At 33.3% G+C, this 15,474-nt stretch overlaps 1 non-coding gene across 1 annotated transcript; it reads right to left on the reverse strand.

Annotated features, from left to right (window-relative positions):
• Positions 1–9,031: 9,031 nt before the first annotated feature.
• Positions 9,032–9,138, reverse strand: LOC139874042 (small nucleolar RNA R71). Its single transcript, XR_011767746.1, has one exon. It is a non-coding gene; the product is annotated as a small nucleolar RNA R71 (small nucleolar RNA).
• Positions 9,139–15,474: the final 6,336 nt, after the last annotated feature.

Raw genomic sequence — 15,474 nt, forward strand, 5'->3', positions numbered from 1 at the left:
GATGTTATATCAGGATTATGTTGGTATTCCTGATCTTTTGGTTCGTAAGAAAAGAAGATCATTTAAGTCACCTAATTTCTTAGGTTTTCGACCTCAATTTCCGAAGATCTCTTACAGGACGAACATGAAAACGGGCATCAGAAGGAAGATAGTTAAATATCAACCTGTAAAGTACATATCAACCTGTGAAAATGGGCATCAGAAGGAAGATAATTAAATATCAACCTGTGAAGTACATGCGAAAGGTTCCTTTGAGGAAGATGCCGCAGCACTTCAGTCCTCGTTTTCGTTGGTGGTATTACGATGAACGCTCGGAGGAAGCGGTTATAGTGTTAGACAAAGATGGAGGAGATGAAAATGATAGTATAAGGGTTTTGGATCCAATTTGGTTAAGAAACTGCTGTGAGGAAGATATGTTCACCTTATACTACAACAGGATGCTGTATCACCCAGAAAATCGTGTGCAGGATGAACAGTACTGTAGAGTTGTGAAACGTTGCTATTTGAAGAACTGGGTGACAGATCCGTTTACTGATTGATAACTGAATTTTTCTGTTATACGGCTAGGTCTTAGGGGGAGTTTGTTGGTGCATGAATCCCCAGCCTTAGATTATTTCTACGTTTAATACATTCAGTTATGTAATAACTATTACGTGTGACTATTCATTATGTTTGTGTTTGTGTGTGCTTTATTATTTAAATGATCAATATGTTAATAAACGTACACAGTGGACCGAGTGTGTCCACATACTCGACCGACTGTGTGAGACAGTCGACCGACTGAGAGACACACTCAACCGAGTGTGTCTAATACCTAGTATATATACGGGTTTGTTTCTCTTTTGTAGGGTTGCACATTCCAATTACTTTAGTCGACTGGTTTTCGTTTCTCCAGAATCCTAACACCTTATACCACCGAAATACTTCGTTTAGGTATCGATCTAATCTAGTATACACTCTAGGTTTGATCTAATCGATTCCGATATGACCTATATCTCGGTTTAACCCAATTCTAGTGTATTCCGCCTCTAGGATTGTTAGCAAGAGACCTAAGTGATATCGGCTAAAAAGTCACATTTTCACCCCGGTATTAAGGCCCAAAAACAAGAAAGATTCGAACTTTATAGGCAAAATACCCACTTCATCGGTTAGAATTGAAGAACAAGTAATTATGAAGGCGGTGAAAAAAGAATCAAGAGAATCGGAGCTAAAACGAAGATTCTAGAGCGAAAACGGTGAAAGACAAGAAATCAAGTTACGATCCAGGGAATCAAGGCTGACCAGCATCAGAAACAGCCTGCCATATGGCCTGCCATACGGCCTGCCAGTATGGAGTACGTCCTGCCAAACGCCCCCAAGAAACGGGCTGCCAGTCAAACGGGCTGCCAAATACGGACCACCATACGGCCTGCCAGCCGTATTTTGGAAAAATCCTAGTCTATTTAAAGGGTCTTTGTCATTCATTCCAATACACACTTCAATTCACTTCTTTCTCTCTCTATTACAATATTAGTCATACTCTCAAGACCTTCGACTCCGTGCGTGAAACCTAGTACCCGAAGAAGAACGCTGAAGATTGTATTAGGAGCGGTCTGGAGTCTTGAAGTTGTCACTTTTGTATTCAGAACTCGTTTAATCTACTGGTACTTCTATCCTTTATCTTATATAATGTTTTATGATATTGTTACCATGATTAGCGAGTAGTTATCTTTAGTGTATGCTACGAGGTGGTGTATAAAATAGTTATATATTTGCTACAAAATACTATTAAATACGATACAATTTTACACAAGTTATTTATTTATTCATAGAGTGGATATACCTAAACCTTGCTACAACACTTATAGGCAGTGTACCTAATCGTACAGTAGTGTAGTTTTTAGTAAGTCCGGTTCGTTCCACATGGAGACTTAAACAAGCTTAACGCTATATTTTTAACTTATAATTGTAAAAATACCAAAATATATATATAAGTAGTATTATTATTACAAAAGGGGGTTTTTACCGTTTAATGACCGGTTTGTCGATTTTAAAACTTTAGTCGCAGTTAAAACCTAATGTAAAATATTAAATTTAACTTAATTTAAAGCGTAAAGTAAATAACGATAATGAAATTGCGATAATTAAAAGTACGATAAATAAAATTGCGATAATTAAAGAGTACTATAATTAAAAGTGCAATTAAATACAATGACAGTAAATAAAAGTGCGATAATTAAAAGTGCAATTAAATATGAAATATATAAATTATGCTTATTTAAACTTCCGTAATCATGATGTTTGACGTGTTGATTTTAGTTTTATTACCATGGGTTAATTGTCCTTTGTCCTGGATTATTCAATATGTCCATACGGATTTGTCCATAATAGTCCATCAGTCATAATCATAAAGTGCGAAAGTCTTCGTCAAATTATTCTTATTCCCGAAGTCAAATATTCCAACTAATTGGGGATTCGAATTGTAACAAGGTCTTAATACTTTGTTTAATGAATACACCAGGTTATCGACTGCGTGTAGTCCAAGGTTTTACTACTTTGTTAACAATTACACCAATTACCCTTGAATGTAATCCACCCATGTTTCAACAAGTCTATTAACTATTAATCCAGTTCCGTGTCCAGTAAAATGAACAATTATTGGTATTTATAGATATCCCGCCCACCGTGCCCAGTCAAGCGTATGTGGTTATATATAAATACGTCAAATTATAAGTCTGTATATTAAATCAATGAGGTATCATTTAGTTAATATAAAACCCATTAATAGCCCATAGTCTAATTTCCACAAGTGTCGTTCTTTTATCCAAACCCCAATTATGGTACAAAGCCCAATTACCCAATTTTAATATTTAGCCCAACATCATGATTACTTCGTCTTTAAATAAGCATAATAATAACTTAGCTACGAGACATTAATTTAAAAATAACATTAACCATAACTTACAGTGATTAAAAATAGCGTAGCGTTACACGGACAGAATTTCGACTTACACCCTTACAACATTCGCTAACATACCCTTATTATTAGAATTTAAAATTAAAATTAAAATTATAATATAAATATAAATATATATATATATATATATATATATATATATATATATATATATATATATATATATATATATACGTGAGTGAGATAGAGAGATGGATATATATGGTGTTATGATCAACCAAAACTGCGAAATTTATAGGCATGTGGCCAACTTTTCAGGGCCATGCGATCGCATGGCTTTGATGCCTGATTTCCATGCGATCGCATGGAGGTAGGTAACAGCTCACATGATTTTGTTTTCTTGCTTGCCGACGTTTATAATATATAATATAATATATATATTAATTTTAAGAATTAATTATATATTATATTATATTCATGTGCATAGTTGACTTGTAATTTTTATTCCGTTGCATCGAGCGTTGAGAGTTGACTTGGGTCCCGATTCCGGATTTTCGAACGTCCTTGCGTATAATTTAATATCTTGTATTTTGCGTTTCGTGTCTTGTACTCTTGTATTTTTGAGACGTTTCTCATCAATAATTTGAACCACTTTGATTGTATTTTGTACTTTTGAGCTTTTTGGTCATTTGCGTCTTCAATTCGTCGAATCTGTCTTTTGTCTTCACCTTTTATTATTTAAACGAATATCACTTGTAAATAGAACAATTGCAATTAAAAGCTTGTCTTTCTTGAGGGATAATGCTATGAAATATATGTTCGTTTTTAGCATTATCAATACACTACTCCCTAACTATCTTAGGCTTAAATATAGGTTCGATTCTACTGATATCTCAAATATACGACTCTAGGTCATACTTCCCTTACTTATAAGGAGTAGTAAGATTTAGGCCCCGCTAAATATAAATTTAAAATAGTACCTTCCTCCCGCGAGTGGCTGATCCTGGCGAGCCGCGGCCTGACGACACCGCGCGAATAAAACCGTCCGTTTCGGCCATATCACGGGAGGAGTATAGTTTTTGGCGTCGCTGCCAGGGAACTGGTATCAGGCAATATTGCTCTCTATCAACCTTATTCACAAGCATTTAGTGGTGTCTAAGAAAGACAATTATACACGGACTTGGTTATTGAATTTTCCGAACAGTCGCCAATTAAATTGGGACCAAAAGGATCCTGCCTCTCCGTAGTCGGCCTGGCCACTTAGTTTGTTGAATAGTTCGTGCGGAGCTCTGTTACCGAAATTCCAGGGAATCAGTAGCCAGAACCAAAAACATATTTCACCGTAGGATAGTTAGTTAATTAAATTAGATTAAATTAGATTACATTAGATTACCTTAGATTAAAATTAGATTAAATTAGATTACCTTAGAATTAGATTACCCTAGATTAGATTACTTTAGATTAGTTTAGCTTATTATAATTTAGTTTATTTGCGAAAAATTAAAAACAAAAAGGCATACCTAGTGTATGACCCAAACCCGATCTAGACCAGGGCCGTTGTTATTCGTACCTGATCCAGACGCAATAATCTCTAAAGTACGCAAGGAAGCACGAATCAGAAATCAAATGGCATTACGCGTTACTTTAGCAGAAAATACCAAACCCTTGATTGAAGGTCGAGGAGGACCAATCAGATTTTCAGATATTCAAGGACACTCGTTCGAGTTAAAACATCACATCATCCAGCTCATTCAGAATAGCTATCAGTTTCATGGTTTACCGAATGACGATCCTAATTCTCACCTTGGTAAATTCATATCTCTTTCGAACTCCTACAAACAGCCAGGGATAGGACAAGATATAGTCCGGCTATAATTGTTCCCCTATTCTCTCACTCATCATGCTCAAACTTGGTTCGAAGGTCTGGAAAAAGATTCCATCACGTCATGGACGGAGATGGCTACTAAATTCCTAACCAAATATTTCCCTCCTTCTAAATAAACCAAACTGAAGAATGACATCATTAACTTCAAACAAAGTTATGATGAATCTCTTTACACTGCATGGGAGCGATTCAAAACCCTGCTAAAGAAATGCCCTAATCACCAGCTAGAACGGTCAGCCTAAATTTGTACCTTCTACAATGGTCTTATGGTAAAGCTGATAATGCTAAAAACGAACATATATTTCATAGCATTATCCCTCAAGAAAGACAAGCTTTTAGTTGCAATTGTTCTATTTACAAGTGATATTCGTTTAAATAATAAAAGGTGAAGACAAAAGACAGATTTGACGAATTGAAGACACAAACGACCAAAAAGCTCAAAAGTACAAAGTACAATCAAAGTGGTTCAAATTATTGGTGAGAAACGTCTCAAAATTACAAGAGTACAAGCCGCAAAACGCAAAATACAAGATATTAAATTGTACAAAAGGACGTTCAAAAATCCGGAACCGGGACCAGAGTCAACTCTCAACGCTCGACGCAACGGACTAAAAATTACAAGTCAATTATGCACATGAATATAATATAATATATAATTAATTATTAAAATTATATATATATTATATTCTTATATAAAACCGTCGGCAAGCTAGGAGCCAAGAGTACATGAGCTGGAAAAAGAGGCCATGCGATCTCATGGCCTGGAGGCCTAAATCCCCTGCGATCGCATGGTGAACAGTATCTGGTGACGTCCTATAATTTTCGCGTGTTTTGGCCAGTTTAAACACATCTTTTTGTTCTCTTCATCTCACACGTATATATATATATATATATATATATATATATATATATATATATATATATATATATATATATTATAATTTTAATTTTAATTTTAACTTTAATAATAATAAGGGTATGTTAGCAAATGTTGTAAGGGTGTAAGTCGAAATTCTGTCCGTGTAACGCTACGGTATTATTAATCATTGTAAGTTATGTTCAACCTTTTTAAATTAATGTCTCGTAGCTAAGTTATTATTATGCTTATTTAAGCCGAAGTAATCGTGATGTTGGGCTAAATATTAAAAACAGGGTAATTGGGCTTTGTACCATAATTGGGGTTTGGACAAAAGAACGACACTTGTGGAAATTAGACTATGGGCTATTGATGAGCTTTATATTTGTTTAATTAAATGATAGTTTGTTAATTTAATATAAAGATTTACAATTGGACGTACCTATAAATAACCATATACACTCGATCGGACACGATGGGCGGAATATTTATAAGTACTAATAATCGTTCATTTAATGGGACACGGGAATGGATTAATAGTTAATGGACTTATTAAAACAGGGGTGAATTATATACAAGGACATTTGGTGTAATTATAGTTTAAGTCCCCAATTAGTTGGAATATTTGACTTCTGATATAAGGATAATTTGACGAGGACACTCGCACTTTATATTTATGACTGATGGACTGTTATGGACAAAAACCAGACGGACATATTGAATAATCCAGGACAAAGGACAATTAACCCATGGTAATAAACTAAAATCAACACGTCAAACATCATGATTATGGAAGTTTAAATAAGCATAATTCCTTTATTTCATATTTAATTGCACTTTTAATTATCGCACTTTTATTTATTGTCATTTTATTTAAATGCACTTTTAATTATCGTACTTTTTAATTATCGCAATTTTATTTATCGTCATTTTATTTATCGCATTTTTATTTATCGCAATTTCATTATTGTTATTTACTTTACGCTTAAAATTAAGTTATATTTATTTTTAATATTTTACATTAGGTTTTAACTGCGACTTAAGTTTTAAAATCGACAAACCGGTCATTAAACGGTAAAAACCCCCTTTTTATAATAATAATACTACTTATATATATATATTTATATTTTTACAAATACAGTTTTTAAAAATATAGCGTTAAACTTGGCTAAGGTCCCTGTGGAACGAACCGGACTTACTAAAAACTACACTACTGTACGATTAGGTATACTACCTATAAGTGTTGTAGCAAAGTTTAGGTATATCCACTCTATAAATAAATAAATAAATAACTTGTGTAAAATTGTATCGCATTTAATAGTATTTTGTAGTAAAAATACTACTATTTTGTACCCCTTCGCTTTAACGTCAAGTATTTTTGGCGCCGCTGCATGGGACTTGCTTAACCGCCGGAAGCGAAACGCTATATATATATAAAAAATTTAATAAGTTCTTTGTATAAAAATATACGTTTTAAATATTAAAAAATACAAAAATATAAAAAGAAAAATATCTATATATTTATTTTTAAGAATTTGTTTAAAATATATAAAGTTAAAAAGTATTTTTATTTCTATTTTAGTTTTTAAATATAAGTATTTTTTTATTTTATATAAATATTTATTTATATTAAAACAGAAAAAAAAATAATAATAAGTAAAAGTTTACGGGCCTGACACTGTTGCAGCCCAGACTTGTGGCCCGGATCCAAGAGTCATGCGATCGCATGGCTTGTATGAACAAAACTCATGCGACCGCATGAGCAGCCCTGACACGCTGGTCTGAACCTGCAGACAGCATTAATTACGGTTTATTATTAATTATTATTAATATTAAACCCTAATTAGGGTTAGTATATTATATTAATTAATTTTAGATTTATTTAATTTGTATTATTTAGTTTAAATTAGTTTTATTAGTTATAAAAATTAATACTTTTATAAAATAATAATATAAAAATAATATTTTTATAAAAATTGTATTTTTATAAACTTTTAGTTTTATTTCTATATTTCGTATCTTTTTAATCGTTTATTCATAATATTTATATTTTTCGCTCGTAACTAGTTTTAAGATATAGTTTTTGCCGTAGTTATTTTTATTTCTAGATTTTTAGGCTTTGCTGCAAAATTCCTTAAGTGCTCTTTCTTTAGACTAAGATTTAGGTGCTTTACAATTTTGCGACGCCGTTTTTAAAATTTTAGTACCTTTTTAAGTTATTGCCGTTTTGGATATAGAATTCCTTTTAAGCTTTAATACCTTTAGACGCAACTTTTAATTCTTAGTTTTTAGACTTTTAAGTTTCGACGCGCTACACTTTATTTTCTTTTTATTATTTTTCGACGCTTATTTTCTTATTTTTATTTTTCGACGTTTTTCGACGCACTCTTTTTCTTTCTTATTTTTCGATGCTTTAGTTTTAGGACATAGAATTTTCTATTTCTTCTCTAAAATTTCTTTAAATTTCAACGAAAAATTATTTTAAGTGGTTAAATTGATAGACATCCAAAATTTTCTGCTTCGTAGTAATAGTTGGATTTGTTAGTGCCTGAGTTGTGAGCTTCCGATCTAAAGGGTTCTGACTCCCTGCTACATCTTTTGGCTATTCGAAACGTGGGCAAAAGCAGAAAAGTCTATTAATTTGATAACTTATATAATTTTTATCTTTTATAACTAATAGGATATTCAGTGAATGCACCGAGCAAAACGTTCACCACCTTTCATACGTTCACCACCTGTAACTCGATCAAGACATCTAGCTAATATTGTCGCCGTTGATTTTTCTTTAGAATCGTCATCAAGTCGACCAAGTACTCCAATTCAAATTTCTGATAATCCATATTTTGAACCCGACCTCACAATTGAGAATCCGGAGGATATTCAGGGACAATTCAGAGATCCTGAACCAATAATCTTTTCTCCGGAACCACCAATCATTCAAACAGATATTGTTTAGGAACAACCCATTAAATCAGAATCCTCTAGTGATTCAGATTCAACAAATTCAATCATGGAAAATCTGGAACCTCTAAGTATGGAAGACCGAATGAGAGCTAAACGCACTGGTCAAGGTCACACAATTACTCAACCAGACATTAATGCGCCAGATTATGAAATCAAAGGACAAATCCTACACATGGTAACTAATCAATGCCAATTTAGTGGTGCGCTGAAGGAAGATCTAAATGAACATCTGCGTACCTTTAATAGGATTTGTACTTTATTTAAAATAAGAGAAGTGGAGGATGAACAGATATATCTCATGTTATTTCCATGGACTTTAAAGGGAGAAGCCAAAGATTGGTTAGAATCGTTACCTGAAGGGGCGATTGATACATGGGACGTTTTAGTTGAAAAATTTCTTAAACAATTCTTTCCGGCATCTAAAGCCGTAAGACTTCAAGGAGAAATTGTTACGTTCACACAAAAGCCAAATGAAACTCTATATGAAGCGTGGACAAGATTTGAAAAGTTATTGAGAGGATGTCCGCAACATGGTTTAGACACTTGTCAAATAGTACAAATATTCTACCAAGGATGCGATATCACTACACGAAAAGACATCGATTTAGCAGCTGGTGGTTCCATTATGAAGAAAACCGCAACTGACGCTTACAAAATTATTGATAACACTGCTTCCCACTCACATGAGTGGCATCAAGAAAAAGATATCGTTAGATCATCTAAAGCAGCTAGAGCCGATTCTAGCCATGACTTTGATTCCATTTCTGCAAAGATAGATGCTGTCGAGAGACGAATGGAAAAGATGACTAAAGATATTCACTCAATACGAATTAGTTGTGAGCAGTGTGGAGGACCACATTTAACAAAAGATTGTCTCAGTATTGAACAAACAATGGAACAAAGAGAGAATGTTTCATACATGAACCAAAGGCCTGGAAATAATTATCATAATAATTATCAACCGCCAAGACCAATCTACAATCAAAATCAAAATCAGAATTATAACCGAAATGTTCCATACAACAACCAACAAGGTCCTAGCAATCAACAAGTATCCAATAATACTTACAATCAGCAAAGACCTATTTTTTAAAATAAACCACCACAAATCGATGATAAAAAGCCAAATATAGAAGATATAATGTCGAAGCTAGTTGAATCTCAAACGCAGTTTTTCACATCCCAGAAACAAACCAATGAACAAAATGCTCAAGCATTTAGAAATCAACAAGCTTCTATTCAAAATTTGGAACAAGAAGTAAGCAACCTAGCAAGGTTGATAGGTGAAAGAAAACCGAGAAGTCTACCTAGCGATACAAATGCTAACCCCCTGAATGAAACAGCTAAAGCTATTACCACAAGAAGTGGTATTACACTTAAACCACCTGAAATGCCTGTAATTTCTGATGACGCTATTCCTACTCCACAAGAACCACAACCTGAGCAAGATAAGGAAACAGAACCGGTAGTTGAAAAGGTTAATGAAAATAACACAGTTAAGGCTAAACCTTATGTTAAACCATACCAACCACCACTTCCTTACCCGAGTAAAATAAGAAAAGAAAGACTTGAAGCCGAGCAATCCAAATTCTTGGATATGTTTAAACAAATAAATGTAAATCTTCTTTTCATTGATGTGATATCAGGAATGCCTAGATATGCTAAATTCTTGAAAGATCTAATCAAAAATAGAAAGAAAATGGAAGAACTATCGGCTGTAACAATGAATGCTAATTGTTCTGCAGTGTTGTTGAATAAGATACCAGAAAAAATTTCAGATCCAGGAAGTTTCACAATTTCATATTTTCTGGGTAGTCTTAGTTCAATAGAAGCATTGGCAGACTTAGGTGCTAGTATAAATTTAATGTCATATTCACTATACGCTAAACTAGACCTTGGAGAATTGAAACCAACACGAATAAGTATACAACTAGCTGATCGATCAGTAAAATATCCTAGAGGGATAATGAAAAACATGCTAGTTAAAGTTGGTACTTTAGTATTTCCAGTAGATTTTATTATTCTGGATATGGAAGAAGATTCTCGAGTTCCTCTCATATTAGGAAAACCATTCTTAAACACGGCTAAAGAAATAATAGACGTGTTTGGTAAGAAACTGACCCTAAGTATAGAGGACGAGAGTGTTACCTTTTCTGTTGATAGGGCCATGCAACAACCGCAATATGCAGATGATACATGTTATTATATTCAAACTATAGATTCACATGCAGAATTGTTAGAAGAATTTCCAGAATTACAAGGAACAGGAGAATGTTCTTTAGGAGAAGGAACTGAACCAATTGATGAAACTGAAATGTTAGCTACACTTATGGCTAATGGATATGAACCAACAACAGAAGAAATTCAAATGCTAAAAGAAGAAGACAGATATCGATATAAATCATCGATAGAAGAACCACCGACATTAGAGTTAAAGCCACTTCCAAACCATTTGGAATACGCTTATTTACATGGCGAATTTGAACTACCTGTAATAATATCGTCTTCTCTTACTGAAAATGAAAAATCTCAACTCATTTCTGTGCTAAAAGCTCATAAACCAGCTATTGCATGGAAAATTCATGATATTAAAGGAATTAGTCCTTCGTATTGCACACATAAAATCATTATGGAAGAAGGTCATAAAACGTATGTGCAACGCCAACGAAGACTAAATCCTAATATGCCAGATGTTGTTAAGAAAGAAATTATTAAACTGCTAGATGCAGGTTTAATTTATCCAATCTCTGATAGTCCATGGGTAAGCCCAGTTCAATGCGTACCTAAGAAGGGTGGTATGACTGTCATCACAAATGAAAAAAATGAGCTTATTCCTACTAGGACTGTAACACGATGGCGTGTTTGTATTGATTATAGAAAATTAAATGATGCCACCAGAAAAGATCACTTTCCCTTACCTTTCATTGATCAAATGTTGGAAAGATTAGCCGAAAATAGTTACTATTGTTTTCTTGATGGTTTTTCCGGATATTTTCAAATTCCAATAGCACCCGAGGACCAAGAGAAAACCACGTTCACGTGCCCTTATAGTACTTTTGCTTATAAACGCATGCCATTTGGACTTTGCAACGCCCCTGCAACCTTTCAAAGGTGCATGATGGCGATTTTTCACGACATGATAGAAGAATGCATGGAAGTTTTCATGGATGACTTTTCAGTCTTCGGTGATACTTTTGAATCATATCTAGTCAATCTTGAACGAATGCTTATTAGATGCGAACAATCAAATCTAGTTCTTAATTGGGAGAAATGCCATTTCATGGTTAGAGAAGGCATCGTTCTTGGTCATAAAATTTCAAAGGAAGGAATTGAAGTGGATAGAGCTAAAGTAGATGTAATTGCTAAACTTTCACATCCTACCAATGTTAGAGGAGTTAGGAGTTTTCTAGGGCATGCCGGTTTTTACCGACGTTTCATAAAAGATTTTTCTAAAATTGCCACTCCTATGAATAAACTCCTAGAAAAGGATGCTCCATTCATCTTTTCAGATGAATGCATCAAATCTTTTAATATTTTTAAAGAAAAACTCACTAATGCGTCGATCATGATAACTCTAAATTGGAATCTACCGTTTGAACTGATGTGCGATGCAAGTGATTTTGCAATGGGATCCGTTTTAGGACAAAGGATTGGAAAACGATTTCAACCTATTTATTACGCTAGTAAGACGTTACAAGGAGCACAAACGAATTACACAACTACTGCAAAAGAACTCCTTGCTATTGTCTTTGCTTTTGACAAATTTCGTTCATATCTCGTTCTAGCTAAAACGGTGGTCTATACCAACCATTCTGCTCTTAGATACCTATTTTCAAAACAAGATGCCAAACCAAGATTAATCCGTTGGATCTTACTCTTACAAGAGTTCGATATTGAAATTCGAGATAAAAAAGGGAGCAGAAAATCTCGCCGCTGATCATCTTTCTCGTCTTGAAAATTTTGAATTAGAAGTTCTAAATGAATCGGCCATACAAGATAACTTTTCTGATGAATATCTATTAAAGATAGATTATAGTGAAATTTCATGGTTTGCAGACTATGCAAACTACTTAGTATGTGGATTCCTTGAAAAAGGGTTGTCGTACCATAAACGAAAGAAATTCTTTAGTGATATAAAACACTATTTCTGGGAAGATCCACATTTGTTTCAAAGTTTTCCCGGTGGAATAATATGCCGATGTGTATTCGGAGATGAAGCTAGTCAAATCTTAAACCATTGTCACACAGGACCAACAGGAGGGCATTATGGGCCTCAACTCACAGCAAAAAAAGTTTACGATGCTGGATTCTATTGGCCTACAATTATCAAAGATGCACACCTTCTTTGCAAATCCTGCGATGCTTGTTAAAGGGTCGAAAAAATAAGTCAACGTGATGAAATGCCACAAAATGTCATTCAAGTATGTGAAGTATTTGACATTTGGGGTAGTGACTTTATGGGTCCATTTCCAAAATCTCATAATAATCTCTACATTCTCGTTGCCCTTGATTATGTATCTAAATGGGCGGAAGCACAAGCTCTCCCAACTAACGATGCACGAGTTGTAGTCAACTTTTTAAAACGTCTTTTTGCAAGGTTTGGAACACCGAAAGCTTTAATAAGTGATCGGGGTACTCATTTTTGTAACAATCAACTTAAGAAAGTTCTCAAAAGATATGGAGTAACTCATAAAATCTCAACCGCTTATCATCCACAGACAAGTGGACAAGTTGAAAATACCAACCGAGCTTTAAAACGTATTCTAGAGAAAACCGTAGGATCAAATCCAAAGGAATGGTCCATAAAATTGGAGGATGCACTCTAGGCTTTTAGAACAGCCTACAAAACTCCAATTTGAACCACACCTTTTAGACTCGTTTATGGAAAAGCATGTCATCTTCCAGTAGAAATTGAACACAGAGCATTTTGGGCTTTGAATACATGTAATCTTGATTTACATGAAGCTGGACGTCTACGGTTAAATCAACTAAACGAATTAGAAGAATTAAGACATGAAGCATATGAAAATTCGTTAATCTATAAAGAAAGAACGATGAAATGGCATGATAAAAGAATTAGAAGTTCAAAAGAATTTAAAGAAGGAGACAGAGTTCTTCTTTTCAATTCACGATTCAAGCTATTTCCTGAAAAATTGAAATCAAGATGGTCTGGACCATTCATAGTCAAAAGTGTTTTCCCTTAAGGAACAGTAGAATTAATAAATTCAAATGGGATTGAATTTAAAGTTAATGGTCACAGAGTTAAACATTACATAGATAATCCAATGGAAGTTGAAGATGAAGTTAATCACAATTTCGACACCACAGCTAACTAAGTGTGGGAAGGTTCGAATCTTTTTAGGGTAATATATATTTCTGTTAGAGTTAGATATTCTGTTTTCGTATAGTTTCTGAGAATGGAATCCGAATGGTCTTTCCCTAGCAGACCCTAAAGAACTAGTCTTCTCCCCCCATTCTGAATTTTTATTTTTTTTAGGTTTTACGAGATGAAGAATTCCTTTGATCTGAACCATGGTCTAATGCTACATGCTATGATTACTAAACGTAATAATGACACACTTCCGAGTGAACTGGTATCATTCATAAGAGGCAAAATGGACGGAGTAAGAAAAGAACTCAGAAAAGATCATCATAAGATACATTTTGGAAAAGGAAAATCAAAATCCGCAACGAAAAGAAGAGCACGACACCTTGAAAGATGTTACAAATGAGGAAATTGTCACACGAAGGTAAATGTTCAAATAATCAAACATATTCAAATACCGAATTTGTTACTCTATGCAAAGAAGGACCGTTTATATGTTTAGAAGAAAAGATATTAAAGATTCGAGGTTATGCTTACGTAGCTATGGAGAACCAAATCACACGACTCTCCTATGAGTAGGCTAAAGCGGGTCTCTGAGAATTCTTTCTCACAGGTAAGTATGTACAGTTTTTAGTTTTTATTTTTATTTTTATTGCTTTTAACCTTTTGATAATAAACGCTGAATTGTTCGCTATAAAGTATTAAATTGGTATTCAATAAAATTAGGTATGCGTAACCGAAATTATTGATATCATACAAAAATTTATTACATCACTGCGAAATTTACCGTTTATTCTTAAGGTATAAATATCTTTAATCAATCAACCCAAAATATTTCAGAAATTCGTCAGGAGTAAAACTAGGTTATGGAACCGAAATTACTTTACCGAAAAGAGGGGCGTATATTTTTGATAATATTTGATTGATTAAAGTGGGATAAAAGACCAAAAAGATTTTTAATTTTAATTTTTTTACTTTGTTTTTAAAATTAATATATAAATATTAAAGTATTATTGTAAACCTTTTAAAATCAATATAATTAAGTTTGTAAATATTTAAAAAATTAATAATTTCAATATAAGTTTGTATGTATAAAAACAAAAATATAATATAAGTTTGGTGTGAATTTTTAATTTTAATAATATGAAATTTTAATTTTATGCATTTTAAATTTAAGTTTGGAGTGAATTTAAAAACAAAAAATTACTTTATTTCACTAAGTTAAAAATATGATTTTTAAAATTCGTCGTGAGTTGAAAACTAGGTCGTTGAACCTAAATTGCTCTACCCAAGGGAGGGACGAGAACTTTTTTATCATTATTTTTAATCTTATTGAATTAAAGTATGCCAAAAACATTAAAAAAAAAACCCAAAAATCTTTACTTTTAAAACAACGCTTAAAAAGTGACAAATTTTAAAATTTTGTCAAGAGACGGACTAGGACAACGATCCGAAACGCCCTCACTCCTAAAAAGAAACAAAATTTTAAATAAAATTAATTATTTGTTTTAAAAAGTATAAGGTTTTTATATAATAAAAAAAAAGGA

Source organism: Rutidosis leptorrhynchoides, chromosome 10 (assembly GCF_046630445.1).
Source record: "Rutidosis leptorrhynchoides isolate AG116_Rl617_1_P2 chromosome 10, CSIRO_AGI_Rlap_v1, whole genome shotgun sequence".
Lineage (NCBI taxonomy): Eukaryota > Viridiplantae > Streptophyta > Magnoliopsida > Asterales > Asteraceae > Rutidosis > Rutidosis leptorrhynchoides.